At 39.2% G+C, this 25,851-nt stretch overlaps 2 long non-coding RNA genes across 3 annotated transcripts; one reads left to right on the top strand and one right to left on the bottom strand.

Moving 5' to 3' along the window:
• Positions 1-758: 758 nt before the first annotated feature.
• LOC111264243 (uncharacterized) lies at positions 759-1,373 on the bottom strand. Its single transcript, XR_002682771.2, has 2 exons — positions 1,278-1,373; positions 759-1,067 (listed from the first exon to the last, which is right to left on the bottom strand). It is a non-coding gene; the product is annotated as an uncharacterized LOC111264243 (long non-coding RNA).
• A 171-nt stretch (positions 1,374-1,544) lies between these two features.
• Positions 1,545-2,923, top strand: LOC111264244 (uncharacterized). Of its 2 annotated transcripts, none has more exons than XR_002682772.2 (2): positions 1,545-2,151; positions 2,534-2,923. It is a non-coding gene; the product is annotated as an uncharacterized LOC111264244 (long non-coding RNA). The 2 variants fall into 2 exon arrangements; XR_002682773.2 differs by having other exon boundaries at positions 1,589-2,089.
• The last annotated feature ends 22,928 nt before the right edge of the window (positions 2,924-25,851 follow it).

Genomic DNA, 25,851 nt, shown 5'->3' on the forward strand with positions numbered 1-25,851 from the left:
TTGAAAATTGAGAAACGAATCAGTTGAAATAAAATTAGCAGAAAGTTGCAGGGAATTGCCAGGGTTACCAGAGCAGTTTCAAGGGAAGCGAAATTACTTAATTTGGAAGTTGGGGTCCGATACTTCTTTGGACACCAATTACATGCAATGTGCCCATCAATTGCTTGCAGTAAAACAAATGGAATCAAAGAATAGGATAACTGAACCAAAAAAAAAAACAAACTACTGTAAAATTCCAATAAAAGACCGAAAGTATTGCAACAAGTTAATTGTGACAGAGCTTTGGCTTAGCTTAATAGAATGCAAGTTAGTTATAGTAGGAAAAAAGCAATAGGTCTACTGTACCTGTAGGTCTACTGTAGGTATACGACAAATATATTAAGTATTAGCGCAAGTGGACAGTAGATACGCTGTTATAAGTAAATGGACAATTCGCTAATTTGAGAATCTGAGGCGGATTAAATAACTGCAATAAGGCAACATAATTATTGAAATGTTTGCGAGAACGATAGAGCTATAGTTCTAAGATGAGACAGCTGAACCACGATACTGCAACGAGGTAGCTGCTGATACCAAAAATACAAATAAAAATCATCAGTTAAATCACAGACAAGCAAATTCGGTATCAGGCGAAACTACCGGTGGTTGATTTTACACAGAGATCCAAGGGTGCGATCTGTGTTAAACGATCAGTACACAAAATCTGACAAAACACAGCGTCTGTCACTATTTCATGTAAACCGGAAAAACAAAACCAATCCATTAATAGCTAGTTTATTTGTTTCATAAAGATCTAGTAGTATGCCAGCTAGCTAACTGAGCGTCTAGCGTTTCGTCTTCTGCTGCCACCACCTTCTTTAACTTCTGTTGACTTAAGTTTCACCAGACGCTCCGAGCTTTGCCCTATACGCACCGCCGTGCGCGATACTGTAAACTACATATGTACATTCATAAATACATACTTATACAATGGAATAAACCCATCGTTGTTGTCGCTGCTTCATTTTACTTCCTCTCCCGCGCTTTTTTTTTTCATCATTTGCTCGTGTAACTAGTCCTTGAAGTACCTGAAGTACAGAAACAGAATCCAGATATTTTTAAGAAACAGACGGCAACCTTTACTGTCATTGGTCCTATTGTTGTTGTTGTTGTTGTAGCTGTTGTCGTCACCCTTGGCGCAGTATAAAAAATCGCCGTGATAGTCGCAAAACAGCATTTGTGTGAGGAAAATGACCGAAAAATAGAGGAAGCTTGTGCAGACGAAAACATGCATTTACCACTTTTGGATTACGCTAGTCGCTTGTCTCATTTGCTCTTCCCCTTGCGCGTTTTCTATCGTCTGCAAAAGTGAACGTATAAAGTTTGGGACCGCCTCACCTTGGTTTATATGTCAGATGAAAAGGAAACGGTATATACAACTAGAGAAAGAAGGATGGCAGCGACGGTAGCAGCTGGCGATTCGATGCGTAGCGGCTTAATGTTCCACTATCAGGAACCAGAAACCCAATTTGGATCCTTGGATCCCTGACGCGCGTGATTTGTCTTTTGCTCGCGATGCCGGTTCATTGCTGCGCAGTGCTTCGTAAAGTTTTGCATAAGCAGTACCAATAGTAGTAGTAATGGGAGATGGTGGTGCTTTGAAGCGGTGATATGATATCGCGTCGCGTATCATATTAAACGATGGGAGCAGACAGCCTTAGGCGAGACCGAACCAAAGATAAAGCCGAAACACAAAGTATACATGCTGCTGCCGTATCATGTCACAGTCTGTTCCGTTTTTATTTCTTTTCGTTGTAGAGAATAGACGACGCCTTGCTTTGCGGTGGGAACAGGCAGCGCTGCCGCTGGTACCGTGAAGCGGCTTGCTGTGGTAGACCAGCGTCGATGAGTGCAAAAGTCTACATACGTGTGCTCCATGTCACCGATATGCTAAAAGAACATCCACAGCTGTGCCACAAGAAAACATGAGGCCGATGGGTAGTGTTGAATGTGCTCACTTCCGTCCTGCGTGGGTGGACCCGAAGGACGTGGCCGATTAGAACTGCACGTTCTAGGCGCTTGGTCGCCCGAACACAATGCCAAACATAAAGTTGGATCTTGTTTTTTATGCTGCCTCTACTCTTCCTAACTAACGGTTTTTTTTTACTATGTGTAAATGTCAATCTAAAAAGGGGTAAAGATAGGAAATTGCTTGCGGGTTGTCAGAAGATTCTAGTTGATACGTCGCATTTCATAAGATTTTACAGTGGATTGACTATGAGTAAAGGTGTTGAACAATAGTTTGACATAACTAATTTTGGATTAAATCTATAAGCGTTCTCTCGAACGTATTCTTCTATGCGTTACTCTAGAGCCAGGTCGCTATTAGCGTGCCACGATATTTCTATGAAGTCAACCAGTATTCTGTAACGATATCTAGTAATGATAAAAATGGTACCTTGTCAAGCTGCTCCCCCGCCTGTGACAATCGCCGAACGTAAACATGAAGGAAAGTTGCCTCGGGTATGCCGATATTAAAAGCATTCACTTACAGGTGACAAGAAAAGAACGTACAGGATGACAAGGAGCAAGGACGAGCGCCGGGACCGAAGATCTGTTGAACGTACAGAACACGTTGCATCGCCGCAGAGATCGCTGTAATAATCCATATACAAGATGGACTAAAAATATGGTGGCGGCACAGCAAGCGCAATACATTCTGGGTAGATTCCTAAACGGACGATAGGCAGAAGGCTCTTGGGCCTGGGTTCTGTAACGTTATATATGTGGCGCATATAACTTTGAATTGAAGCACTGCAGGTGCCTAAAATATAGCAGGTTTATCATGCACAATATTTGCTGATATATTTATTTGTTCAAGTAATTATTCTAATAGTATGTGGTACTATAACAAACATTTTAAATAAATCTAACGTATCCTCGATGAGCGCGTGACTCGTGAAGGATATAATTAGTCGTACATATGGGACGTGATCTTAATCACGACAAGATTAAATGGTTTCTCATCCATTGGCAAATAAGGTGAAATCGAACTACCCGACATTATTGGAAATTACTTCGTCAGAAGGTATGAACTGTTCATAGTTGAAATTTGCACTTTTTATTATTATTATATATTATAATTTGAGTATTAATCATTTTCGTCAAAATGTTTCTATACAAAAGTATTGTAATTCAAGCTTACGGTGACAAAGTAGCTCATCAAAGTAAACTTGATGCAAAATAAGTAATAATTTATAACAGAACTTTTCTAAATTCTCTTCAATTTCATCCATAACAGTTATTAAAAATAGCCGATTATAAAGGAGTAAGCTTCTATATAATGAAAACGTGTGTATTTGAACGGCTGTGACAGTCGGAAAAAAGGCGGCAGACTTACGGGCTCTTGACTTTCTAATGAATGCCCGTGTGTCGTGAATGTCGTAAGTTTTTAAGAAATATCATTTTCGACTTCTCAACTCTAACTTACTGTGCAGTTACGTCTGGTCGGCATGGCTATTATTATATCCCTTTTCTGGTTTTTCTCCGGCTATAAATGATATTATCTATAGGGAATGTGAGTTCTGAAAGACCTCAGCGCTACCAACGGAAAGTTTGCCTTTTCATTTCGAAGAGGACTGAAAACGCTTAAATAGTTTCTATCCTAGTTCGATCTACGAAGTCTAGCTTTACTCTATGTATGCTTAAAGATAACAAGAAATATGCATACATCTCTACAACCAAAATACACGTAATACATAATGGTGAAAGCAGTCATTTTTTAAAAATATAGGGTAGCCATTAAAGATCTGAAAGCTATTCTATGCAGTTGTACGAAAAAGTAAATGGTCCATGACAAGCATTTTTTTTTTTTTTTTTTTTTTTTTAGCAAATCGTGTTACTCGTGCTGTGTCGCGCAGGCTATGACGCACAAGGGTTAAACTACTGAATAACCCTTTTTTACCCACTGCCTAGGCAAATTTTTTGGGTTAAAGGTTACCGTGTTTCTGTTATAACGTCCCCCCCCCCCCAAATTATCACCTAAAATTTAATTTCAGATGCACCAGATCGCGTAGTTTACGCAGGAAACAATTAATTACTAGTTGCCTATCAGGAAATATTATGAAAAAAAGTTTTTTAATGTGCTAGAGGCGAGCATAACAGGTGGTATCTTTCCAAACGAACTCGCAGAATGTTTTTTTTTGGGGCGCGACTAGGTAAACAAAAACTCAAGGTCGTTTAACACTAATGAGCATAACCTTCGAATGAACGGTATCTGTTGCGAAGCAAGCTTACAATTTCTAATGGTAGTCATAAATAGTAATTATAGTAGTGCTTATGAACATTGTTTTACCAACAAAGGGCCGTAAACTGTAATTACCCCGTTCGCATATCCGAGAATATCACAGATATACAGATGAAATCCAAATATAGGAAACGGTAGCTGCTTTGCCACTGACGTCACTGAATAGCGTACGACAACGTGACCTTCTTTCTACCATTCAACAGCTATTGCCCTTGAGCGTTATCTTCGAGTGAAGCAAAACGTTCCAGCCCCAATTCGGAGAAACGCGTAAAGTTAGTATTAAATGAACTTGAGAATGAGTTCAGTGTGTGTCAGTATGGAGCAAGCTTAGCAGACCGATTATGTTCATTAATTTGTTTCTACAAACCTTGTGGCATTATCTATTTCGTTATTGTTTTTACTGCGCTAATATACCTCAGAAGTTCTGTTATGACTAGCCTATTATTAAACTATACCCAAGTCCCTTTCTCTACTGCAGCGACTAAATGAAGAACTGTGCCAGTTATAACCCTTGGTGGTGAGCTCGTTGTCGCTGAAGTGGCCTGCAATAGGAGAAAAGCCACCCCATTACGGTGTTCTTGCCATTAGCTGGCTTTGAACCGTTTTGGACCTATTAAACGTTTCGGCCTACAGGACTGCTTGCTTATGTGCGACTCACGATTTCGTCTGAAATACGACAGCGGACATGAGTAATTATGTCTGCGGCATCGTTTGTACAGCTCCGAATAAATCTGCGACTTGAAGCGCAGAGCCGCGAGTTGGCGACTGGCACCACAAAGCTGGTCACAGTGCGTCACACCTATCACCAGATACGCGTACAGACTTGATATTTGCTTGTTCCACTGAATGGTCCGAAAGACACTACCGGTACGATTGGATTAGCTTTGCTTTACGCAGTGATCGGTTGGCTGAAGGCGCAATGAGGCCGCAACAGTCTTCTGTCGCCATTCTTACCATGGATCTAGCCGCCTGAACAAAGAACCCAACCAGGACTTCCGTAACAGGTGCATTCGCAATATCGATTGGTACATCGGGTCAGCCGTAATCGGCCTAATCTTACCCCAGGTAAATCACAAGCGCTTTATATCTCGCTTCTAGAGTGTACTCTAGCGTTGATTTGTTGAAGTGTTTTATTGACAGACGCACGTAATTAAGGCGTAAGCTTGAATTATGTTTACGACGTTTGTAGGCTAAAAAGACACACTTGAAAATCTTTCTATTTGAATTTTTCATCATATGCTAGCTTCTACATAGAGCGCCATAGCTACCATCGAAGACTACCATCAACATACGCTACTTGGTGTGTGTAATTGATAAAAGAAACAAATAAACTAGAAACTTCGCCTTCGCAGAACCTGTCTTCGTGATAGGCCACCAGTAACAAGTTTGCTCACCTAACTTAGAGGCATCTGGTGAAGTGATCTAAATTCGAATTAGTCATTCTTTGTTGAGAACCAACCGCCTGAAGTATTACTTAAAGGCAATATCGAGTGTAAAAACTCAAAGTGTTTAGCACGTGTAAGAGACTGGAGTTTATTAACTCTGGAAAAAGATCGACCTTCTGTCAGAAATAAATTCAGTAACCCGGCCACTGGACTGAAACATGACCGAGTTGCGTTTGCTTATCTTTATGTGCTCAATGTATATAAAAAGAATCACTTAAGGAGATTGATTTGATCATAGCCGGACCCACTTGAGTAGGATATCAAGCTATTTCCGAAAATATAGACAGTCATGATGACAATAAATAAAATACACAGAAAAATACAAGGAACACGCATTTGCGTCATGATTCGATTGCTTAAAATTCTCTAAACAGAATAGGTATATAGCCTAAATAGATGGGATTTTTACAAAATTAATTGGGCGACTAAGGAAAGTTGCCGAAAACCTTCTATGAAAGCCCACTGGGCATTGTTCTAAATATGGATATTTAGTCGACTTACGATAGAAAAACAAAAGCTGCATCACCAATTGCATTAGCCAGAAGTTATTGGTGGGCGATTAATCAAAGCTCAACATCAGAATTTTTTTCGAAGTAATTCTACGATACGTGTTGTTCTACAATGAGGTCCAATTTGAATCGGCGGTCACCAAAAATAAGGGTATTACAACATTTTCCTTAACTCGATCGTTCATACCGAAGTCTGTTTATCAATGCCACTGCATAGAGTGGGCTTTGTGTATGATTCATAGCTCAACGATAGAGTTCTTCTACTTCTTCGTATCTCGTGAACCATTTTAAAACTATATCCGTATAGGATTGTTTTGTCTGCTATTAGAAGTTCAGTAGAGATACCCTCACAAAGTTTTTCGTTGAGCCAAAGTACCAGTATGACGCTTAGCGGCCGCAGAGTTACAAGTCATTTGTACTCATTGCAATGAGATGTACAAACGTCATATTAGCTGTATCAACTGTTTAATCAAACGGACAGACTAAGGTTTTTTTTTTCGTACTAGACACACGTTTTGTTTGATGTAGAAACTGAATTTTTACAAGTCAGGCCCCAGAGCGTACCTCATAGACAATCGTTGAATTCTGCGAAAAAAATGCTTTGATTTTCGTTAAAAGTGGACTCGACTGTTACAGCTGTATTTATCACCATTAGCGGTACGTAATGGGAGAAAAGACTCATAGTATCTGGGTAACGACCTATGTTTGAAATAGCAGAAGACTTTTTATGGAATTGAGCAAAATATTATATTCAAACTTTCGCACGCTTCGTAAAGTTGAAATAAACAAAAATTCCCGCCATAATAAGGTGACTCCTGCTATAACGAATAGGTTTATCACGTTCAGATATTTATGCAGAACAAAAAAATATCGTTTCGTATTAAAGCAAATCAATCAGTGTAACTTACAGCTGTGCTGGATTGCATTTTGTATTAATGGTGCCCGCGGTAAGGTCATAATCGTGAAACAGATTTGGTACTTTGGCTGTATTTTCTTGTATACTAATTTGAATGAAGGGACGCAGGAGGCTCGTTGAATTTGTTATAACGTTGGCGATCGCAAACGTCTATAAAACAGCGTATGCAAACATTCTAACGAGTTGAAAAAACGGTCTGAGTTTGGTCCTACGCTTCGTAGTTTTGAACAACTTCAGAAAACACAACGTGAAGTCTCAAAAGCAATAGGGACATCATAAGCGTCCTAAACAAACATGACATCAAATCGTCGCTAGTGATTGTCATCTTGCTTGCTTGTTATTGTTGGAAGTATGTATATCTGTCCTTAGGGCATATCTGTGCTAGGCGGAGAAAATAATACGGTCTTTTAGTTGCTCTAGCCAGTCTTGTCAACAAGTATTGCCACGGGCGGTGCAACGATGAAACTTGCCAACATGAAAGGTTTATTATAAGATGACAAACTTGGACTTCTTTCTATTTCCAATTTCAATATTCTTAATTTTCATTTTTATGAAGGGAGGAGCTCACCGTTCAGAAACGAACAAGCCACTAATTATGGCTGCTAGAAAAATGTTGAAAGCCAGCGGCACAGCGTTGGTGGCTCTACTTGTAATACTTGATCTATAACTAAACCGAGCAACGGGACTTCTCACCTTCTACTTGGTTTTAATAGAATTTACTTTTTTATAAGTATGAAACAACAATATTAGTGTTACTTGATTTTAGGGCTTGTAAAACCATTTAGTTAAAGAAGTTTTATTTACTCGCTGCTTTTACTGTATGGAGCTTATCCTATCCTTAGAAAAATAAAAGCTTTTTTCTTTTCGACCTGCGTCTCATTTTTGGTTTAAGTGATCCTTCCAATGGACCATTTCTGTAAATGTTATTTCTACTATTTGTCGTCTCTGGTCCCCGTGGTCCAATCCGCATCAATACAGAGATGGTATTAAATTATTTGCTTTTTGCAGTGTCGAATCAGGTCTTAGGCCAGGGTAATGACAGAACATTGTTACATGGGGGAATCCCTTATACAGTAGGACAATGCAAGCTCGTAACGCATTCACTGAGAAACGTTCTAATCTACCCTAATCGTATTCGTCGGACTCATGTGTTATTCAAAGCAAAACAATCCAATTTCACATATAATATTTATCGTACCCTAATATACACTGCAAGCACAATTTCGAAAAATATAGCGTCGGTCATGATTTATTCTAAATTATGTTTGCATTCGTCATCTAACGGTACTATGCTTACTGGTAGATCTGTTGCTTTCTTTTGCGAGGAAAGTTTTTCACCGTGAACGCTCGTCGAGACACAATAACACAAATAGGTTTTTCTTCGACAGGTACGTCGAAAGTTGGCAACTAAAAGGAAATAATAAGGGAAATTTTGTTACGTTCAAAAATTAAAGAGGCTCAAAAATACAGCTGCAATGTCAGAGCTTGCTTGAGCCCTCTGACAGATAGTTCAGAGAATGAAGCTACACGTGAATATCTTCACGTGAGACCCGAAGCCGACTTTAAGTCAAAGGGATCTCCAGTGGTAGAATATATTTCTGAAAATTACTATTCATTTTTTCCTATAGCACCAGTCTCAACGTTAGACCTATGAACTAAATGTAGAATTTGTACCAGCATGCCACGTCGTAAATAATGAATCAATTCCTTAACTAGATTTTTTATCACACGAAGTGTAACGAGATATCCATTATTTTCGCTTTTATTGATTATTGTCATCCAACCATATATCCAGTGGTGCACAAAATCGCAAATAGGTACAGATTTTGAAGCGCTAAATGGTAAAATTACTCAGTGCTAACTTTAAGGACAGCTCTTTCGGGTGTTACGATGGGGTTTTATGCAACAGGACAGAAAGCAATAGTCTTCCGCAACGGAACCTAAGGCCCAGCTTTCAATGTTGAGTGACTACGGCAAGATGATGTATTTAGAAATGCTATTTATTCAAAAATCGAAATATGGCGTGGAGATTGAAAGAAGATTCATTCCGGATCATTTTCACACTACGAAATAGTTCCACTATCAAAATCTGTTTTTGAGCAAGCAATATATGAAAACAACGTTCATATTCCCAATTTCATTGGCGACACGCGTCAAATGCGCGGAAATCGTGTATTTGAGGTAAGAAACACGTTATTTTTACTACACTATAGTCTATGCTTACACTTAATTGCTTACTTATATTTTATAAACTCACCTTATACAACTTTAAATAGGGAATAATCCTTTGATCTAAATGCATATAAATCAGTGTTTATTAACTTATCAGTGACTGCAATGCGTTGACCTTGAGTTAATATTTTAAAGCTCTTCCTTTAATCCCTCTTGTCCTAATGAGATAGGTTGATCTAACAACCCTATCTTTACTACTATGGAACAATTTGCCCCGCACACTTAAAGGACAAGTAACTGAAGGAATTAACGTCTCTTATCGCAGCTCTTGATGGTAGATTAAAACTATAGAGGTCTAAGCCATGTTTTAGAAAAAATGTTGTCAAGGCTGGAAGTAGAAAACTTATCATCTACAAAGTCGAAATTCGAGTATAGTTCAGAAAATGCAGACACGTTTTGAAGTTCTGTCCTAGAACGGGTCTTCTGCTGTTATAAATGTAATTTTTGTAACATTCACGGCTGATTTTACGATGATGAAAAGATTTAAAAAGTGTCCCATTAAGTAATAGAATACATGTGCTTAGATCCACTTATGCGTTAGTCTATATGAAAACGTAAAGATAAATTACGAAGACGAGGTAGTAGAGTTTGTTATCTACTTTCATTCTTTATGGCACTTGGTCGTATTATAACGCTCTTATTCAAAACTGAAGCAATCTTTGCTGAACCCCCTCTGTGAACAGACCTTGAGGGCCCGTCTGTTACAAAGTAAGATACACACATACCCTCCCGCCTCGTCCCTGTCGCGTTCGCTCAAATCAAATACCAAGAAAAAAAAAACTACTAGAGTCGGCGCAGTTTATGCATTTGGCTTACGAAAGTTATCAGTGACCCGCATCCAGCAAAAATAGTTCATTAAAAGCTAGAGCTATTGTGCTGCTACAGCTACTTTAGCGGGTTCGGCCCAGTTATGCGGTCGGATAAGGTAAAGAAGTCGAAAAAAAGGCCAACAGTGGGAACTTTTCGCCTTGTAACTCGCGGCTGAGGGGAAAAACGATCGTCGTCGCTCTTCCGTTGATGCTTACAGGAGAGAGCTAAAGGGATCTCTTTTGTCTAGGCTATATAGCAGACTTTGGACGTTGACGTCGTTAGCGTATGGTCTTCTTTCTACTCGTATAGCATAATATATATATATAAACTGAATGTCACATAACGACTAAAAAAAGGTTTTCGCCACGTGAATGGCAAAAAAGTACTGCAAAATAAATTGGTCTAGCAGACGATGAGCTATTAAAACTTTGTTAGTGTCGTCAGCTTTTGAATTACCAAAGGTCGTAAATAGACGAAATAAAGGAGCTATACGGATGCAAAAAAAATAGAGATTTATGTGATCTGGATGTTAAGTAATTTGTGATTATTCAGCCTCGAACTTTGGTTTGAACAGGTGATGATAAATTGGTGTCTGATTTGTTGAACTTAAAAGATCTCAAAATGAACAAGCATGCCATAAGCCAGATTAGATAGAGACGTGCCGTCACAAAGCTTAGTGGACTACGCTGTAGCAACGGTGACGTACGTCCCGTTACAATGTACGTCCCGGATTACACACAATGCTCTAAGATCCGATTTTTTTGCACCATTCAAATCCACGCACTCGCCGTACGTAGATGGCCATATAGTATGAGTTAAATAGATGAAATACATAGTTGCAAATATTGAATAGCCTTGTTCTTTTATTTACTATATGGCAGTCTTCTATTTACCAAGTGACTCTTTGTGTCATAACGGCGCAATGGTATTTTTCTTCAAACACATGCCTCAGCTCATATCCAGTCAGCTGTTTCCGTGTTAAACCGTTGGGATACCCATTCTGCTATTTTGTCATTACAGCCTGAATATATAAGGGCTCGCCAGGCAGCAGTGAAAGGCACATAGTTCAACTAATGAAGTAACGTCTATTGGACGACACAGGCCTTGTATCAGCATAACGCTTTCCGAGATGCAAGCTCATCTAATTTGAGAAGTGCGTCGACTCTAGTGACTAACGTACAAGCAGTTTCTAGAGGCGCTACGCCTGTGGGACAATTAGGCAATTTGACGCAAGTTGTTACCCAGACAGCGCTAAAGGCCTCCTAAAACAAGGCCTTTGGACATGAATATTACACAATGTGGCAAGGAAAAGTTCGTTTCAAAGGAGGGCCATGGCTAGTAACATAGTGGACTAAGGCACATTATAATCAAAATTTAATAAGAATCGAGAACTACAGAACGACCTGCTTTTTTTCTAAACAAACTGTCCGTGTTAAACAAAATCGCCCATAGTGCTTTAGTTATTCAGATGGCAAAGTCCTATTTTGGAAACCTCTTGAAGCGTCAGAAAAGCTGCAATTGAACGAAGGCGCTTACTTTTATAAGTCAACTTATGAAGTAAAATTCAAATGTACGACAAATTTACAATCAGCCTTCAAAACATTGATTGTGAAATTCCCCAAGTTACAGACTTGGAAAGCGAGGCAGACGTTGAGAATAGGCCTTCAGAAAAACATCGATAGGATATTAAGACTCTTCGGGAGCTTCTTTCGTCGCCAAGCCATTTCGATAAGCATAACGCTACGTAGCCTTCGTTTGGCGTAAACCTCTACTGTAAATAGTAATGACTGGTTGCTTAAGACGTCGGCAATGAGATAGGTGCTGGCCTAATTAACAGTATATAATGATTTCCACTCTATCTCTGGCAAAATAGATTTTTGAGATCTTGTCGCCTTAAATACGGGGGCACAGTAAGGCATCGAAATTTGTAGGCCCGCATCATATCGACGGTTACGCTCCTCATGGATCAGCGGTTATAGTAGGCACCTTATATTTTAACCTTGTCGCATGCAACACATTATATAATCTATGCGGAATGCTATAACTGGAAAACATATTTTATCATGGTTTGTAAATATACTCTTCTGCCATTTTCGTCATAAACATAGCATCCAACGTAAGATATTCGTTCGTTACGAACAATCAAAATTAGAGTACTTGATGCGTTTTTGTCAATACTGAGACTGTTCGAGTTTAAAAAATGACATCATTCACTGATGCCAGCGCTATGATAATATGTTAAAAGTCTTCCAATATGACAAACCGCACTGCATTGTCTCTCAATGACTCGACAGCATCAGTCTAGTCTCGTGCCCAAATTTGACGGCCTAGAAGCCAACATTATAGTCCAGCAGGGTATCGGCAGCAATGGTGTCATCAGACACGGTGTCAGGAACTGGGCCACCGAATTCAACACAGTATGTCTTGGCTATTTCTGATCTAGTATCAGAAAATTCACCGATGTTAAAGAAATCGCTTGTTTGGTTCTGCTGCGGCACCTCACATAGCAACAGAATTGAAAGCGATAGTAGTAGGAGTTCATCGACGGTCTTTCTTGCTTCGCCAGCGGCTATAGTCCTCTCAGGTTTCTATTCGGCAGTGATTACAGATGGTGTTTTGGTTTGCAAAGACCCATCAAGCACAGGCTTTTTTTTGCACCAGCGTTTCATCTCACATACAACATTGCAACCTAACGGTTCTCAAACGATTTCGATTTTAGCTGGGGTATTATGAATAGGACAAAGGTGTCTAAAAATAACGAGAATCCATTAGTCGTTGGGCGTTTTGAATACATTGAGCAACTATTATTAGTAAACGGTTCTAAGTAAGATCACTGGGGCACTGCACTATACGTATTTATCTATATTGTAGGTGCATTAACCTATAATGATAATGCCCAGTGTTTGTACAAATTATCCTAACAAAAATTATTCAACCGTTAGTATAACATTGATACTGACCCTTCCTGCGCCCCCCCCCCCTCTCAGTATGTCAATATTTCAGATATTTGCCACTGTACTGTGGGGAAGAGTTAGCCAACTTTTTTTTGTTTTACCCGCATTCGAAGGCATAGAAGATTAGGCGATAACTTTGTGTTTGAGTTATCTATTTGAACGGGATTATAGAAAGTTGCCCACGATTACGTTACCGAAGACCCCCACGGAAACAGGAATGATAGATGAATTATTACCTGGTAAGATTGCACCAGGTATAAACGTTGCACACTCCTATTACCTCATTGTAAGCCTGCCAAGAGCATTTTCGGCGTCGTTGTTATGGTACAGAAGAGAAACGTGTGAAAAGTGGCGAAAGCAAGCGAAGGCAAAACAATATTACGGCCACAAAAAGTTTACGTTTTGCCAGTGATATTTTCCTCGAAAGTTACTTAATCGATTCGATCGAATGGAAGTTATAATTATTAGCCAATAACACTTTCTCATGGCATAAAAAACCGACACGCAAGCTAAATGTGACCCTCTCTATGTTGTGACACACAACTCGAATGACTTTTACAGATCGAATGTTCAACGATATGAATATGTAAGCTTTTATCTCACGGTCTCGATGCAACGATTTGCTTATGAGTGTCCTTTAATCTGGAAACAAAGTAGAGGAATATATTCCGGCTAGTGTGAATCACATAGTGGATTCAACAGAAGAAAAATCTCAAGCAAAAAGGCACAGAATGTTACGAGAAAGGCATAAGAAGACGTTTTATACTTTGTCTGACACTTGTGCCTGCGGTCCTGAAATCAATATGAACTAAACCTCTTTCTGTTATTACTCCAAGCAGCGTGTCCAGTTATTCTCATGTGGGGGACTGCACTTGCCACTAGTTGATATAAAGCATTATCAAAAATCTCGATTTCATCCGGGTAGCAATCAATATGGCTGCGGTAGGACCGCTTACAGAGGCGGCCGTCTCTAGGTTCCAATGAACGACGACAGCTGCTAGCTGCCCATTTACCCGATGTGTGCCATCAGCGCTGCAAAAATTGGTTGTAGTGTGCAAATCTTCTACAAGCAATGTGTCGGATGAATCATCGCTTTATACGCCAACGATTTAATGACGGGAAGCGTTATTGGTCAAATCGCCCATTTCTACGCCCATTGACGTAAAAGAGGTCGCGGCCCAAATTCTGGGCGTTGAAGTGTCGCAAAGCCGGCACATATGTTACTTATCCGAAGGATCTGCTCAGTTCCGTATTTTGTGTACATTCGTGGACATGCACAGAAAGAATATCAATGCTGTTTTTTTTTTGCTTCAAATGATATGATGACGACTTTTATCAGGAGATACTGAAGGTTATTTGCGGCGCGGCGGTGATGAGTGGACTGTGACCGGATGTGAATTATATCACGACGCGCCTCCAAGCGCTAATATGAATGATAGCAGATACAAGAAGATTTGGTTTTGATTTAAATAAATAGATAAATCGCACGCGTTCTTTAGGGTCAATGCGTAGAAGACTAAACGTGTATTTTCTTTTGTGTACAAAGCAATCATATTTCAATTACATTTAGTTTTGCTTTTCGTCTGCTAGAAAGATAATTTAGGTAAAAAACATAAAAGGACGATATGTCTTACACAAGTGCCCTCTGTTAGGTCAATCAAGATATAAACGTAATATCTATATCTATCTATCTATATATATATATATGTATGGATCTGTCGTTTCAGTTTCATATTGTTAGCGACAGGTTTATCATAGTTACGATAGAGAAAATCTTCTGTCATAGCAGATCACGTCAAAGGTAACGTACCTCATGTGGCATGTTGATTGACGTCGAGCTAGATGAACTTATAGCGTAACAAAATTATGAAACTTCCGAAACGATCCGACTATGGTAATAGTTCGATTTCGGAATATGCGTATCTCAGTTCCTTCATTTGCACGGTCCGTTTGATTCCAAAAGTCTTCATTTCATTTCCATCTAAAACACTCGCTGATATTCCGCAGTCAACATCGGTGAAACTGACTAATCAAGATACAGTATTCTTCATTTTTGGCGCAAGAAATCCCAATCTACTAAGAGAAGATTTTAGCTGGCGGCGAGCCAACGAGACGACGCAGAGAACAGTATTAACGGGATATCTCTCGATATCTAATATTTAAGGATAACTATTACCGCAATAGCTAGACTCAAGCGTTTCAGTAAACATAAATCAAAATTTTACTAAAATTAACAACGATGAAGAGGCAATTTGTCATTTGCTAGTTGTTTGACTATCCTATCGGCTATAAAGCAATCAAATAACGCCATCTAGCTTCTTTGGACGATACCCTAGAAAGGCGAAGCTTATTGCTATCCGATTACTGAAGTTCACTTAAGCTTTCGATATTGCATACAGTTACAATGGATATTGAAAGAAATTGATATTTTATATTTAGCGCATAAAATGTTTCTCCCTAGTTTTGGTATTAGGATTCCTGAAACAAAGTTTTAGACTTTCCTGCAATCTACAGTTAGTATGTATATTCGCTGCTCTGAGGCATCATCTAGAGGGGGAATTCAAGCATCATTCCTATTACCTTATTTTTTATTATTCTTATTATTAAAGTTACTATTTAATTTCATATTTATTCTTCGCACCCCCAAGTCATAATGAAGATACACAATTTATAAAAAAGGTGCTCGATAATAATTGATTACCGAACCATAAGTAACCGGTTCCTCTTGTCCAGGCTTACATTGACGAAAGCGGCAATAAATAAGGAGAGCTTTACACATTTGCGTGTCCGTTGGATTCCGGCCTCTAATTACCTCGGTGGGTCGGTAACTAACATCACTACGACACCGTAAGAGAAGTGAAGCACAGGAAGAATTTTATCTAAGAATTTGAAATTTCGCGGGAATGCCCGATACGTCCCATTCACCTGTCACAGTTGAAGTGCGAACTCCTCAAGACTTGTGAGGACACCACCTGGCAGATGACGACGACTAGAAATTGTTCGATTGTTGATCATTGGTTGTCCAGAAAATTGGGAATTAATCCTGGTCGAACCCTTATAAGTTTTAGTTGCCAATGAGGTTGTGCGAATGCTTTGTACTGCAAGTACGTAGCGTAATAATGTCTCTTGTTTGGCATCACTGACCATACTGGAAATTCATGCCGCTCCCTTAGGCTACCGATATTAGATAGAAAGCAAACTGTCAACAAATAACAATATGACGCGGTATTGTATTCAGGCCATGCACGTTAAACTGGTATGACAATTATTCAGAAAATTGGCAAGAAGTTAGATTGTTTAGAGCGAAAAAAGAAAGTTACGCCGTATAAAGGTTTACTGCTAAATCATGCTAGTTGTAATATGTATTGACACGGAGGAACGTACCTTGAGAATGTTCATCTGGGTCCAGAGAAAAAAAAAATTGTCCTATTGGACAGCATATAATGTCTATTAGATTCCCTTCGAGGCCAAACACTATTGCGGAATTGAAATCTGGCGACGCATGTATAAATGAGTTTCAACCTGCTTCATAGACACGATTTGGCGATGTACAAACGAATGCTGTAACAATTAGGATTTATTATGTTGTAGACCAGGTTTTATCAGTTCGCTCATTGGGCTGATCAGTCGTAACTGTGTTTTAGTTGATCATTTGTTAATTGAAAATGTCGCATACAGTCCACAGCGGGTCTACTATAAGGCCGTATTTCATCAATTTTTAGCCTTAGAATAGATAGTACCATTCGCTAATATGGGCGTTGACCGCACTCTACCACCGTATCACGAGAAACAGAAGCATAACAGCCAATTTTTTTCTAGCCAATTTTATAGTCTACACACCTGGAATTAGTTGCTGATTTGTCAACTTTTCAATTTTTGACGATCCTAAAAAAGCTATCTTGGCCGACCGATGCTCGCTCACAAAATCCTAGCTAGACCTCTGACACACTAAATCAATCTACAGATACCCCATAAGGTAAACTACGTCCTATCTTCGCCGCCGTCAGTCTTCGAAATATCCTCTCAGAAGTGGCCATACGTTGTTAGGTCAATTAATCTGAACGCAGAGACTAGAAATCTCCGAGCTAGTAACAGAGCTACGTTTAGAACTCGTTGCCATAATTTACCTGCTGCATCCAAACCAGAAAGCATTATGCTCGAAGTTATTTAAGTTCATCACATAATACGTTCACTAATTATTATTATTTGAGCTGGATATGTGGCTAAAACCGTTTTTATCTAGGGTCAGTTTTTTCAAACCTCTGCACGATCTCTGTTACGCCAAGATAAAGCTTTTTGAGATCTCGAAGTTAAGTGGTAACGTTTAACGTATTTGACGGCCAAAAATGTAATTTCAGTCAACGAGCTGTGATAAGAAACCAGGCAAGCGATGGCTTTTATTATAGCAGATCACGAAAAAATTCATATCATTTAAAAATCACAGGAAGGTTTTTGGTATAGGAGGCTTTTCCAAACCTACAAGTGCCCATTGAGAAACGTTTCGGACTTCTTCTCTTCCTTTCAAAAAACAAATACGAAGAAAACGGCTAATGGACACTCAATCACAATGGTAGTATTTGACTCTTTGAAGCCAATGCGTTGACATCGATCGGGTTTTACTGCAATTATAAAGCTTCACATATTTTATTGCATGCACGAAACAGATGAATTTGTCAGATGATTTTCCAGCAACCTATTTCAGACTATGCCTTGATCAGAGGAAAATTCTATCTGTATTTCGGAATATTAAGTAAGTCTTTTGTATCTGCATTTGTTTATTCACGTAACTCAATAAAAAACAGACCACTAAAAAGGTCTGTAATTTCCATGGTAGGTCATTGGCGCACACTGTTTCTTTGCTCGAACGGAGAAATTATCGATCATCGACTTCGCATGGTCAGCAGCACAAAAAACCTATTGTATTCACTGGAAGTTAATCAATTTCGTAAGAAATATGTAGCTATACCATAACACTTACAGGTAAGATTGACTGTATTGAAATATATTCGTTTGTCCGGACCCTGTCAAGGCATGGTTTTTTGACATTTTCAGGTACCTCCTACGAAGGATATTTCGACCTATATGGTATTTTACCTTGTTACTTTTAGTATATATGAACAGAGATTTTAAAAACGCACCTAGATCCAACTAGATTATGCTTTTGGTAATATAATATATACTACCCGGCAAAGCTACTCGGAGTTAAATATTCTTTTCCCTTTCCGTTGAATAGCAGAGGGTCATATTTAGTCCAGGGCTTATGACACAAGCCCGTTTCACCCATAAGAAAAACACTGGGCAAGCAGAGCTTTGTGTCGTGTTACAGATGAACGTCTGGGTTTTTTTACGTTTGGGTTCTATTGACATATGCATTGAGAATACACTGAAGATAGCTTTCCTTTATACTTGCTTAGCTACCAATGCGGTTGCTCATACACGGCAATGAACAAAAACACAAGGAATATTAGTTTACTATAACAAGATCAGTTGCGTATATATGTTTATCAGATCAAACAAAGAGGGATGAACACAAAACGACTACCTGGTAACGATATTTTTCTATTTATCTTTAACCAATCATCTACACGACTTTAATTAACGTAACGATTATACAACGCAACGGGTTATGTTTAGGGAGGGAACTGCATGTAGAAGACGCTAGTGCATGTAGACATCCTTCGGCCCCTCTAATGGCGGTGCAATCGTCGTGTGAGACGGCTGCGCCGCCATTAGCAAGGTTGGTCAAAGTAACTGACGCCCCCCTCGACATACCCTCTCTGACGTAGCTAGTTAGATCGAAAAGCGGGGTAGTCGGCTACCTTCGTCAGCACTTATATAGACGCTCACTATGTTCATGGGGACTGGGTAACCGCAGTCGCCTCACGTGCCATCGGGGTGCCACACGCTGGACCCACTTCCCAGCGTTTCCCATAAGGGTAAGCAGAAAACACGCTCTTCGACGAAAGCGGAGTAGGCCATAACCGTGGAGGCTCATACGCTGCCAAGGCAGACCCAAACACACTCACACACAGACCAATCAAGCATTAGTAGGTACAGCTCGCTAAACCACGAACAAATTCTGGTCGCTGGAGGTACCGAGGCAGACAAGGCCGCCTGAGCCAAATCTACCCTAGGCAAAACACCGCACGGAAAGCTGACAGAAGGGAAAAGGTAGACCAGGGAAATTACATCCCTTTGTTCTGATCACCTTCCAACACCGGCAGACCGATACCTTCCTGGCAACGCATGTATCCCTTGTTAGCCCGCGACCTAAGCTTGCTCACTCGGTGCTTTCTATTCGAGTCATCCCTACATCAGAACGTTGTCTGTTTGCCCCACTGCTGCTGCTGTCAGACATCATATATTACTGGTACTATACGGCACGGCCAGAGGTAAGACACAAAAGAGAACTATGGATGGTGGCGCATGGAGTCTGCAAATGTTGCCAATTTAGCGTGTATTACATGGTAAGAAACACCACGAATCAATGCATTTTTGAGAATATCATTGGCATAGATGTGCAGTTTAAGAGATAGCTTAAGAATGCAGCGAAATTTGAATGAGCGGTGTCTAAGTTCTATGAACAGACATACACTTAAGTTGAGATAAGAGAAGGGTACCTCTGTACACTTCCACAGAGATAGCCATGGCACAACAAACGGGCATGATGACATTTAACTGGCCAAAAAAGTAGATATGACTAGAAATTTGACAGAAATAACTGGTATAAATGTAAAGCATTTCTTTCAGTGTTATATAATCTTTCTGGACCAGGACTTTGCGCCTAGTAAATTAGTAAACTTTCAATTGTACATAATGGTAACAGAGCTTGAGCATGTTATAGATCTGTTATTCCTTGTAACTAGGGCAACGTATACATTCATCATGTGTTACTGCATGTAAAGATACGACGTATCAAAATATTGAGCTTGTAAGTAAGTAAAACAACGCCAATCCCCGATACCCTAATCACCTATCGGTAATTAGTTAATGTGCCGTCTCAGGTAAGATTACGCTAGAGCTGTCCAGGACAGAACCACGAGAGGCGGAAGTTGTAGCAACATGATTTCATTAGCCGAAACGTGTAGTTACTTCGGGTAATGAGACAATGCGATAACGAGAGGTTGACTGAGACGAAAGCCTTTGTGGTAGGGGTCCAAGGCGTTTCGACTTCTTCTACCTTTTCCTACAGAAAAAAAACATCTACGTAAATGCGGAATGCTTTGGAGCAGTTTGGATCTTTTCGAAGTTAGTATTCATAGTGACCTTTATGCAATGGTTTTTTTAATACTGGTGAAATAGTAATAATAATAAATTTAGGTTATCGCACTGTGTACGCCTATACCGCTAAGCTGACCTATATAGATTTAAAATAAACTTTAGTCAAAAAATTAACAGAATTTTGGTGTTCTCAATTTTCCTAAGAAGCAGCAAGGCAAATACTAAAGGGTACGCTTGAAAAAGGATTTCGACACACTCCCGCGCTCCGCAAAGGTGAACTCTGTTTCTCTTTCTGCCATTTATTATATTGTGGATTTTACTGCGGTCTTTGCAATTGATCAGTTTCACTTATTTGATAAGAAGTTTTCGTAACTTTGGTGCAACTTGACTTAATAGAATAAGATCACAAAGGAAGAGTTTCTTTAGAATCGGATTATTCTTCCTTCTGACACTAAAGGGCGACGTGTTCTGAAAAGGGCCGAGGAATAACTTCTTCTCAAATAATATGACGGACTGAGAACACATTACAAGCGAAGAACCAGCGAAGTAAACCGTTCGCCAAAGCTTTTCATACGAAAAAAATCTATTCATCTTGGCGGTAGCCTCTGTTTCGGCCCCCTGAAACAATCGGTAGAAAAATAAGGGCATATGAAGCTTTCTCTTAACATACCGCATTCGGTTTGCTGGCTTTCTGATCAATTTCGGGCGGAACTGGAGGAAAAAGCATGTTTGACTCTTTAGGTAACATCGGCCATAATAGCATCGTCGAGTTGATTGTACGGGGCGTGCGGAATACTTTGTTCTATATAATGACCTGGCAAGGTACGTGCTAGAAATAGCCAAGCAAGGATAGCGCATACGGAAGTGATCATGGGTGGTTGACGAAGTTCTACGGCCGAAACGTATATAGATCATTGGGCAGTCTACGAATACTGTCTTTGTCTGTATATTGATGTCGCCGGCACAACGAAAGGCTTTTTCGATAACGTTCATAACCCAATAGGTTTTGTCACGTTGCGTATCTTTGTCAAGTATCAAAAATAAGGCTATATTTTCTTTCATGAAAGGCGTAAGGTGCTAATGGACATTTGAAGTTTCATCTGAAGTGACATCTGAAGGATTTTCAGATTCTTTTAAGCTGGCAAATAAATACATTAACCGTAAACATAATTCAAATGTCATTATATTTTAATACAAACAGTTAGGTTAGATCTAAATACATGCAGATAAACGCCAATGTGAATTTTTCAAGTTGAAGAAATTCTAGTACTTTTAAACGTCGCTAAAACATTTAGTATAAACTGATTGGTGAGAAACGTTTTCAAAAATGAGTACTATACATTGCACCACTGTATTTTTCACCGTGTCTAGCGCTTTCAAATAAAATTACTTGATATGCTTGAAGTTTTACGTCCGGTACTACTACTAGGCATCGCTTTATACGGGTTGGTTCCAGCCAGTACGAGACAAAGTATATCCGCGACCGGTCTGAAACCTTGACCATGTTCCATATACTTAGGTTTAGTAGGCAAGCACATTATCACTGCTCCATCCCGGGCCAGAAGCTAGCGTTATGCCTTTATTTCAGAGCAATAGGTATATATCATAGATAGGTAATCATGAAGTCCGGCTCTGGCAGGCCATTTTCTACGTTTTGCAAAAAACTTTACCCAGATGTTTTAGAGCATGATACAGGTGGCTCTTAAAGCGTGTTCGGAATTGATATATGGTTTATCTAAGGAAAATGACCGTAATCAAAATATAATTTCGTGTTACCCTGCACAGTTTTGTTTAGGAAGATGCGCGACAAAAGCTAACATGTATTTTCATGCCGCATAAAGATATATGCTAGTATCAGTACCTATATAACGCAGCGAGATATAAACTATCAAAATTACCACACTGGCAAAGGGTCACCTATTCTTGATGTATCAACTTTATCCAAATGTCTTGTATTACAACCAAGCTGCGGATCCATATAGTGCATCGCTTTCTCATACACCTGAGCCTGAAGATTTAATTACCCCGCATTTTGAAAAGGTTTAAAATAGATGAATCTGCGTATACAACACAGTCTTTTAAGCACGCCAGAAAAAAAATATCACAACCTTTGAAAATTGTAATTTTTTGGTCATTGCAACAATCGTTCCGTATTGTACGGAAATTTTAATGTTCGATTTTATGAGGTTAAATTCAATTAGGAGCTCAAGTCGACAGACAGTACACAGTGTTATGTGTTTGTTGCAAAGGCCAAAGTGCAGACGCGATTTTAATCATTGCAGGAAATTCATCACTGGACTAATGGGAAATAGAACTGCCCTATGTCAACCTTTCCTATAAAGAGTCCGTAACACTATTAGGTGTCCGACTATTCCTGCATCCGGCCTGCATCAAGGAGTGACGTATAAAAAAGGAATGGGAACTAAAAGGTAATGATCTTGGTTTAAAAAAATCCATTCGTCAAGGTCGAGTCCCACACTCATCCGTTTCCGCCCCATCGTGCGTAAACAGCATTACGTAGACCTACCTAGAAAAACTGCGGGTAATGCTGCTCGTTCTAAATACATGTTAAGAGAAAAACAGAGTAACTTTAAACAATAGAGTGGCTCCAAGGAAATGGTGTTACCTGCCATTTAAAGATAAAATCATTGAAATAGAAAGTATTCTGTGGGCATTCCGTATTCCACGATGTATTCTGGCGGCTTTATTTTGCTATCTAACGCGGTTGGGACTTCAGCTGTAGTATTTTCCCAACACTGACATACAATTAGGTTTTCAAACTGCCAAAATATAAGGTTTTAGCGATTACACTGGGTCTGTGTAGACCAATCACCAACAATTGTGCGTTTCGTTTTGAGACCCTTGAAATCTCGAGCCTGAGTGACATAATACTTTTAATTCAATGACAACTATTGTCGTTCATGATATAATTGTGCATACTTAATAAACTGGCATTACTCGTCACAGTTTTTTTTTACATATTACGTCATGAATTATTATATTACTACCGAAGAGACATCACACTGACCGAGTACCGACGCTGAAAGTAATGGCATCTCTTAAAAATAATATTTCACATAAGAGTTGGAAAGTATCGAATTGATCTTATTTCTTTTAGACATAGTCTTAGTTACACTGTTGCCAGTACTTTGCTTAACAGTTAAGAAGTTTTGCTTTAGTAGTCGAAACTTAAACTTTACATTTAAGTTTATGTCAAATGAAGGGACTTGAAATACAATTACAGTAAGTAAACAAGCAACTGTACCGCTAACTACATTTCTAACTTCCACAGATTCAAGATAGCTTGGTTGAAGACTCACAAATGGCCACATTCTACAATTATATCGTCATCAACGCCTCCCGTAACTTCTTCCTACCCTATGAAAAACTTGGAAAAGATGCGCCCAACGTGTAAGGACAGCCCTCAAACATCAGCGATTGAAGCCTGTTATGTGCCGCGCACAACGCTCTATCGACCTGCAACACGCATATCTACGACCACTTTATTTACAAGTGAGCTTTCAGTTATCGTGTGTACCATTGAAGAGTATTCTTCTATCGTCTGGATCGATTGCCAATTAAAGGATCGTTGCTAAATAGACGAACGTCCTGTAATATTCCTGTTATTCTAATCACGCAGTATTATATATATATATAAGAGATAAATGTATAGGCATTCTTAATGATGACTTTGTATTACGATTAGTTTAAGTTTGATCTTTTTTTTCCGTGCAAAGTTCATCGTATTTGTCTCTATAGCAACAATTTTTTTTGACGCTCAAAAAGGTGCTGGGTAAACGTTTGACGCTAGATCGCTTGTACATGATAACCGAGCGAAAGACTGTTCATCCTAAGCTATTCTTTTGGTCGTATACGCAAGTACACCTCATAATTGTGCTGCATTCTAAAATACTACACATATTGAACTATATTGGTTTCTTTTGTACATTGTTGATTTTCTTTCCAAGGGACATACCTGCACCCTGATACAAGTATGGTGATATTTTAGGAAAAATGACAATTCCTCTAATTATCTCAGACGAGTCGTAAGGACATTTGCGGAGTTTTTGCAAGAGCAGGCGAAAGGTAGTTTTTTAATGTCAAACCTAGAACCAGTACAGTGATCCTTTTGAAGTTTGATTCTTTACATCTGATCGTCTGAAGCAGGTGCTCTGCAAAGATTGTAGGGATCTGAAAGCGTTAAAATGAGATATCCGATAGGTTGATTTGTTGAGAAAGTTGAAGATAAAATAGTCATCGAAGCTGGCGAGAGCCTAAACATCTTAATAAACACGTCTATCAGGGACATCCCTGTTGGTACTTATATAAAATTGCGTATAGATACCTGATTTCTATTTATGAACAAACAGTGTATAACAAGGTTTTAGGTAGAACCATTCATTCTCCTGTATCGAAAGCAAACACACGCGCATCGATTTATTTATATACACCTTACTAACACTAGTGTTAAAAAATAACTGCGGATAATTTTAGATCGAATGTATCGATTGGCCTACGAAGGAACCAAGCAAACATACACATATCCTTCGTTAAGGGATTTCTAACTTGGTAAAATAACAACTCGAAGTCTTCGTCTAGCAAAAACAACTAACACAGATTGATAAAGCACCGCGACAATTGTGCATTAGCTCTGTCTTGCAAGAAAGCCATCTCTAGAATCTCTAGAATATATATATAGAAAGTCATCTCTAGAATCTTCTATATATATCAATCACTTCGACCACAGCGCCGTGGGTGCACAAGCGAGATTTTTAGCAGTAGTAATATTCCGTCTTTGGAAAACTTCAGATCAAGCCTGCGTGTCTCGTACGCTCGAACAATTTGTCGTCCTTAATATGACACTTGACCTGTCTAATGCATCTGTACGAATAAATGAATCGTTTAGAGTCACAGGACTTCATTTACCAGCTTTAGCAAATAGGCCGCGATTAGCTATGGACGGATAAACCTAGGTACTGGATCGTAACTTTGTCTCCTATTGTGAACATTAGCTCTATAAGGACGTCTTCCATTGAATATAATAACTTACTGATTGATTAGATCTAGATCATGTATGAACAGTTAAAAATTGCAGCTGCGAATTGATAAAAATGAGGTAGGCAATGATTCCTTTTAGGATATACGGAAAAAAATCATGCGACAATTATATCTTGCAAAATAAATCCAAATGGAACTCGGTAAGTTTTAAAAGTGAGCGGACCCAGTAGAATCTTTTAGTTTCTTGAAGATTATAAGCATCGCTGACCTAAGGTCGGTGTAATTATAATATGTGTAAGCTTGAGTAAAACCAGTAATTTTCTAAGTATATTAAAATACTTTTTAAACTAAATTATTTGATAAGCCCAAGGTTCGCTTGAAAAGTGGCTCTGTCATATGTATTCCAATAGGCGACGTTTATCAACTACAGTTGGCCGGTTATAAATGGGTTCTCACGTCTTGTAATCGCTGACACACTGAT

This window comes from Varroa jacobsoni, unplaced genomic scaffold (genome assembly GCF_002532875.2).
Source record: "Varroa jacobsoni isolate VJ856 unplaced genomic scaffold, vjacob_1.0 scaffold_839, whole genome shotgun sequence".
Lineage (NCBI taxonomy): Eukaryota > Metazoa > Arthropoda > Arachnida > Mesostigmata > Varroidae > Varroa > Varroa jacobsoni.